Source organism: Buceros rhinoceros, unplaced genomic scaffold (genome assembly GCF_000710305.1).
Source record: "Buceros rhinoceros silvestris isolate BGI_N320 unplaced genomic scaffold, ASM71030v1 scaffold2783, whole genome shotgun sequence".
Lineage (NCBI taxonomy): Eukaryota > Metazoa > Chordata > Aves > Bucerotiformes > Bucerotidae > Buceros > Buceros rhinoceros.
This window is the reverse complement of record NW_010401635.1, coordinates 34799-42941: the sequence shown is the minus strand read 5'-3', so window position 1 is coordinate 42941 and position 8143 is coordinate 34799.

Below are 8143 nucleotides of genomic sequence, written 5' to 3'. Positions count from 1 at the left end.
ACCTTTCTGATCAAAGCAAGATACCTTTATGCCTTTACCCTGCAAGCAAACCCTGCTTCTTTTTCCTGCTCCCGTGTCAGCAACACTTGTGATTGTCTACAGGGTCAGCAAGGAGAACATTTGTCTACTATTCCCCTCCACAGATGTAACAAGCACAGCCTGTACAAGAGGGAGCTGAGCAGCGTGTACAACCCAGACATGCTTTCCAGTCTTTCTTGACTTCATTTCCTAGATGCGATAACATACCCATCTGCATATTTTAATTCTCAGTTCTCAAAATGGGTTATCAGGTGTTGGAAAAACATAGCACTGCATTTGAAGGTTTCCAAAATCCTGAAGAGTATTATTAGGAAATTTTGCTGTGAGAAGATCTCTTCTTCCTCATTTCTACATTGAGTTTAAATTTCTAACCCTTGTGTTTTTCCTGTCACAAACTTTGAAGGGCCAACATGAGGGAAGACGATCTATTTCCCTTTTGCTTGCATACCAACCCAGTAACCCATCCAATGGCTTACGCCTGGTCAAAAAATTACCATGCACAGGAGCAGGAATCACCAAGGATATTACTGACAACCCTGGCAAAAAATTGATGCAAGCAAGGCTCTAATTTTGGCCATCCACTAGGCAAAAGAAGAAGAAAAAAGACCAACCCTGCATTTATTCAGACTCCAGATTGTATTTTCAGCTTTGGCATTGTCGTTTCTCTCCCTTTTCTCCGTTCAGAGCAAGAATGCTAGTTCTGGAAATCATCACGACATTCAATGAGAAACTCCGTAATGCCATCTGAATAATTTTTCAGATAAACAACTACAATTCAGGAGTGCTTCTGCTCATTCAGGAGCCACATGCTTATTTGACCTTAAAATCGTGGTTACTGACAGACAATGTCTGGAAGCCTGCTGCACTTCTCTTGTCTGTGAACATCTAACATTTTCTTCTCTGCTCTTAGTTCCAACAGTCCATACTGTGGGAGCACAAAAAGTCCACTCATACTGCTCCACAGATGGAGCGGTATGCCAGTCTTTACATTTTAGCAATCAATCAATCAGAAGCATTCCAACTGCTGCATCACTAGGTTCTCCAATTAAGTTATGCAACTTACTGTTAACCATGCACTAACTTAGAGCAAGCAAAGCTTCCCGTGCAAGATTATAAAAGAATCCTTGTTCTTCCCGGGCGAGGGGAGGGGCGGGGGGAAGGCAAGACTTGCCTTGTTGCCAGGGTAGCAACAAGGTCTGAAATGAGTTTACCTGGAACTTACTGATCTTCTGAAAATCTCAGCAAATCCATAAACAAGAAAAGATCTTCCAGCTGAACTGAGATATGTAAATTCTCAGGTAGGTAACTGCCTTTGTTCTATCTCCCTCATACTTCTTTCTCACTTTTCCTCCTATCGTTATTTCTTCCTTTCTCTCACATCTAAAATTGTCTCATTCCCACAATATTTTTATTTTGGTAGACTTGTGCCTACACAGAAGGTAATGTGTCGGAGTTACTGCAAAGCCTAAGGGCTAGAATTGGGCTCCTGTCAGTTTCTGCCCTGCTGCTCAGGGTAATTTGAAACATAAACTCCAGGTGCACTGTTACACTGTGATAACAAAAAACATCTGCCAGCATCTGCACAGCCTGAAACAACAGATCACCTCAAGGGGTTTCAGTGGAGATGGCCCCTATCCCCCTAGCTGGTGGTGCAGGGAAGCAGCCTGCCAGGGACCTCCCCAGCCAGCACCATGGGGCGCCACACAACTGGGCAGGACAACTCTGCCCTTCCTCCTTCCCCTGCGTGTCTTGCCAGCCTCTGCAGCAAGGACTGTGCTTGTCAAGAGGAAAGCTCATCAAGAGGAAAAGGAGGAGTGGGTACAGCTACCACTGGTCAGTGTGCTTTCAGGTGAGGAAGATGAGGATGACTTTAGAGGGGCTTTAGCTGGGTTTAGACCATTTTTTTTACCTGTAGTCTTTAAAGCCTGATGTATGTAACATTCGGGGGTACCATCCTACAGAGGCTTAAGCACCTAAAATAATCTCAGTGTATGAGGAAATGAGTTGCAGAGAGGAGACACTTGTGGTCACTTTTCCAGTGCCTGCCTCATGCAGAAGCCAGTAAAGACTCTCTGGAGCATCAGCCCCCTGAAGCCAGGCTCTCACCACAGACACACAGATTGGCACAGCTTACACTTGCTGCTGTTGCCATTTGACTGTTCTAGCAGCCAGTTCTGAGAGACATTGAGCTTTCGTGCCTCTCATTACAGACAGTGCCTATGAAGAACATAGCACAGGTCATGAGCAGGTTCATACAGTTTCAGTCACACTGTTTAACGCGTTGGAGATCACATCATTCATTCCAACTACCTCCAAACATCATTTTGCAAACTGATTTTGACTAGACTAAAGCAGAATGGGGCTGGTCAGCATGCATGCCATTTTATGCATGTAAGTGCATTAAATTCTTACTCCCCATAAACCAATTCCAGGCTGAACCCAAGGATTCTGAATCTTAGGGCAAGTAATATTTTCTTTCAGAGCTTTACCACTACACTATTTCTTCTGGGAACCTCCATGGCCAGAGATAGATAAACTAATACTTTATCCCCTGCAGAGAGTATTAAAGAATTGTTGTCTTTACACAGCTCTGCAACCCACACAATGTTTTATGTTCAGCATAAGCAGAAAGAAATATCAGGTGCAGCACTTTGGGAGCTGATAAGGCAATTTAATCTCACAAAAGCAGCCTCTGTATTGTAAGATACTGACTCTTGCGTACACTTTCGGTTCCTTCATAAGGCATAAGCATGTGCATGTTGTGGGCTTGTTTATTCTCCTGCAGTGCTCCAAAAGTGTGGTCATCTGTGAAGTACAATTGTCTCCAATAACGTTCCCCAGACACCACCATAATTTTTGCTTATCTGAAGACAGTCACAGAGTTCCCTAAATATTTTTCTTTGCTCATTTAAGTATCTAGTCTTTTCATGAATCATTCACAGGTCTCTCATTTTTACATTCCCATCTTAAAGATATGTAGAGAACAGAAGGAAAGAAGAGCCGGTATATAGATTTTCTATAACTGCATCTTAGTTACAGCCAGTAAAACATAGCTGCTGTCAGAAGTTGGCAAGCTAGTGTCTTCAGCATCTTACTACAAGTGAGTTAATTCATTCAGCTTGGCAGTCTTCTGCTTCCCACCTTATTGCTTAGCTGGCAGTTGTGGGAGTTAGCATTTTCTTACCCAGCTAAGAATCCATTTCTTTATGATGCTGGACCATCTTTTGGTCTTGCATATCCAGTGTGTCCTTCAGCAAGACCAGCAGAAACATCTAGCAAAGAACATAACCCATACTGCTACCTATACTGACTTCCTCTAGTCTGCATTTAAGTGAACTTCAACAATAATTATTTGTATTGGTAGATCCTAAAGTTGCAGGGTGCTTCAGAGAGCATCAGAGTAGAGGGAGGATGACTTCTCACTGGGTAATCGTCTGTGTGTATTCAGCCACTAAGAGTTGCAAACTTTGCAACAGCGAATCACACGGACACAACATCCACAAATACTCCATAGTCCAGCGTGTGAGTGGCACTGGTTGTCATACACCCAGCTGAACCTTAGTGCAATCCACAGCTGCAACCCTTAATTATGGACACTTGGAGGCCATTGTAAAAGCAGGGAAGAGAGACAGTATGGAGGGGGGTATGACAGTGATGAAGATGACCATTTCCATTTTGGAAGAGGAAAAGAGAGTAACTTCTAAACACACACACACACATATTAGCTCATGGTGTCTTCACACGTCATAAAACATCTAACTCGATATTTAGAGGTGATGATTTATGGGACTACATTATTTCTTTCTGTATTACAACTGAAGATAATGCCCCTCAGTGAATGCTAGGACACAGCTAGAGCAAAAAATGTCACAAAATAAACAACGGAGTACTTTGTCAAGGTACAGCAGAGACAAAGTAAATGATCACGAAGGCCACACCACCTCTTCTGATCCACCATCCCTGATGCAGACAGAGAATACACCTCAGCGGTGCAGCCACTGCTGATGATTTTTTACACCGCTGGTGCACCATGGCCTGCATGCAGAGAATGAGGCAAAGCTGGGGTGAAAGCAGCAGTGGAAGGTGAGGGCTCAGCAAGCACATGCCACCTCAGCACCTTCAGAAGAGCCAGGAAGGGGCTGCAGAACCTTCTCGTGTGGAAAGGCTGGCCCTCTGAGTGGGACCTCCCTCCTCAAATGGGCATATTCACAGCTTTTCAGTATTCCAGGGACTGCCCAGCCCTGCATACCCTTCCTCTTCATATACTAGCTGTAATTCATGAAGGAACTTTAACAAGAGCCTATTATGTATGCAAAAGAATGTACTTCTGGGAGTGAAAGGCCTTACTAGCAGCTTCACTTCTGTAAGATTAATCAAAATCTTGCAGTGTCATATAGGATTAATGGCAGCTGGACAAGATCTAGAAGGGAAAGGCACTGAAAGAGTTAAGCACGGCAAGGTGAAACTGCCTATTTCTGCTTTAGGGACTTATTCAAAAGGCTGAAATGAGAGAGGGTAGATTTGCCATCATTATACTGGAAGAATAAAGAATGCTTTAAGGCTCAGTACTTCAACCTCTGTAGAAACTTTTCCATCACCATCCCAATACAGACTTCAAAGTAAGGGTTGACTGGGTTAGAAAATTAGCCTTATTCTTCAGGGAACTCTTTTTGATGTAGTGTCAATACAGGAGATTACTGTAAGTATGAAAACTCATGTCACTTGAACAGTGATTGGAATGTGATTTCCTTGAATGATAGAAGTCTGAGAAATTAATTTCTGAGCTGTGAAATGTGTAGGCTTCTTTATCATTATCTATCCCTTATTATGAAATTCTGGTTTAATAGAGTGTTACACATATGTATTTCTATAATGCTCTTCATTTAACACCTGGAAACAATTATTATAATAAGCTTTCTCTCATTCCTTAAAATGTGTTTCTTATTACCAGTAAACTTAAAAGGAATTATTTGTAGAACTCAGTTGAACCCACATGGGGAATTGTTAATGCATGACTACAGGGATTACAAAGATAATATGGACCTGTTAACCATAAATTAGAAGACTGCACATACCTTTTAACATCAAGCCAGCCAGAGTGTGAAATGAGCTGTGAGAATTTCTGACAAGTGAAGGAAGTGTGGGGCACCTGTGGTGTTTTGCTCATCTGACATAATTGAGATTCAAGGGAAAGGGAAAAAAGAGGGTAGTTGTTTGAAATATGATTGCTCTTCAGATTCTAGTGGGTTAAACTGTTTTACCTGGCAGTTTACCTTTTAAGGTGTAGGGAGCTCACAGATACAGAAAGAGAAGGTCTTTTCTAGCAAGCAACTGTTCTCTGTAATGTTGCATATCTTTTTGGCTACACAAAAACAAGAAAAAAGCTTTTCTTCCCTCCCAGGATTTAACCATCACACACACACACACACCTGAAATCTAATCTTACAGTTTAAAGAGTTCATGACATCCTGTCATTAACAAAGTAAACCATTAACATTTGTATTAGTTAAAACTTTGACACCTTACTGTCCTCTTCTGTCATATTCATTCCCACCTCTTCTCTCTACTCCCTCTTACCTTCCCTACTTTACATCAAAAAAGCCCTAAAAGGCCTCTATCCATGTTTCTTCGGGGGGGGCAGTGAGGAGGGAGTCTTGCAAAGATGCCTGTGGCTACTCCTGAGGAAGGGATGAGTGCAGGGAGGGAAGGACAATCAGCAGTTTCCTGCCTTCATGTTCCTTTGGCCCTCCTACCAATTGCAGCCACCCAGCAGCACCCTGAGATATCAAATACTGCCTGCAGAGGTGAAAAGGATGATGTACAGAATCCACTAACACATCTAATGTGCGATGTTCTGCAAAATACGGCATAGCTGAGACAAGTGAGGCTGCAGGCGTTCTGATTAATTCTGCATCAGTACATTGAGATAATGCCTGTCCATGTTCAGTATCAACCCAGAGGAAGAGAACTGCTGAAGACTTGTAGCATCATCCCTCTGCCATAGTTATGTGACGGTTATTTCTGTTTTAACTAATTGACGATGACTGCATATTGGAAAGGTGCTAAGTATCTTCTGCAAAGTATAACACACTTTCTAAACACACTCGCACAGAGGTGAGGGCTACCTCTGTACCACGGATTCAAACAGAGAATGCTTTATCCTAAATGAAAGAAGCAAAGAGGCTTAGGTTCTGACTTCAAGAAAAGAATTGCGAGGATAATTACATTTGTTATTTCCCATTATAAAGACAACCTGTGTTCACTTGAGCAGACATCTGCTTCAAATTCTTTGGTTATTCCCAAGAATCCACTTTTTGTTTTACACAGTACCCAGCAGGAGATACTGGGGAAATTACTATTTTACACTATACTCAAGTCTTTGTATGATTTTCTACAAAATCCCATGTAGACAAAAGGTAGCAACTGCATGAGTTAAAGGAATGCATAAAGGCAATGCAGACGTACACATTATTGAGCTTGGTATACATTTGCAAACCTACATCCACTAGCAAAGAAAAATGGCAGTATTAGGCCAGGCCAAGACAAAAGTTTATCTAGCCCAGCAGGAAAAGTATATAATAACATGATAAGGATAGATTGATATTGTCACTGTCCTACAGCGTAAAGCTCCCTGAGCCCAGACTTTAATTCTCAGCATCTTGTTTAGTTGTCTGTGATGGATTTGCCCCTGAAGCACACGCTTGCTGCATCTGAAGCACCGTACAACAACAACTTCCACAGTTTAATTTTGCCTTGCATCATTTTATCCCTTGTAATTATAAACTCACTTCTAGATCATTTTATATACTAGTCTCTACTTCTTATGTGATGTTCACTAATCTTCCTAATTCACTGTCTATCTCAAAACTATTCTTTATAGCATATACCTCTTTAATATCCTTATGCAGAGGTCTTGCCCATGGTAAAAGATCTTTTCATATTGTATATCCAATTACCTCTAAACAGATGGAAGAGTGGTGATCTCTCTTGTGGCTGTCCTACCTTCCTGCTGCCAGGGTTCGATGCAATGTGGATACTATCATTCCATAAGGGAATTCATGTGGGAAAAAAACCCTCTCTCCTTTCACACCACTACCATCATTGTCATAGTTATGTTCTTGTTACCTTACACTTTAAGACAAGGAAAATGTTAAAATCTTTCCTTAAGCTGGAAATACTGTGAACAGCACCATCTTGTTGGTACATTGGTATGTTGGTATCTGCATTTTCCACTGTAGGAGATGATCTAAAAACGGGTGGGTTTGTTGTTTTGGTTTTTTTTTTAATAGGAAGGATGCCCTCCCAAGTGGATGTACAAATGAGTTTCCTCAGTAATACTCTGCCAGGAACACAAATTACATGAGGTTAGGAAAGTGCTCCTGGCACCAAGTGCATGATGACTTTCGTAAAGCATAGGTTCAGTGATTGGGAGTAATGCATCTGTATTCATGTGAAAACCCTTTATGCTACATCACATTATCACGTTTTCTCTTTACCTAATTATCACTTCTCTGCAGGACAACAATCACAGAATTTCCTGCTATTGTGATAGAGGGAAAAATGGGACATTATAATCCCTCGAGTGTAAGTGAACTATTCTATCTATCTGACCCATATGTCCGGTAACATGTTCCGCAACCCCCAGGAACACCACTGACAGCAGGGTGCAGAAATATTTTTAACCTGAGGAGTTTTCCCATATAGGTGAAATAAAATTTCATGTTGTTTCCATATAAATTGAAAGAAGCATTAAAAGTCATTTTGTCCATGTTTTTCATACAAGACAAAATCAAGCAAACCTAGACTAGCAGACAGTTACTTAGCTTGTCTTTAAAAATTTGTGCTGACAGGAAAAACCACAGCATTCCTAAGCAACTTGTTCTAATGAAGAACTAGAATACCAATCGTATTTCCTAAGGCCATGTTCTTGTCCTTCCCTTTTTGTCCTCCTTTCTTAAGCAATAGCACCTAGTGGTTAATGTCACAGGGATGGGCATTGTCTGCTCTCTTACAAACAATGTCCCTCTTCTTGTAGCTTGTTGTGGTTGACACCATCGTTAAATCACATTCTGTTTATGATTTGCTGTAATTTTGAATTCTGGTA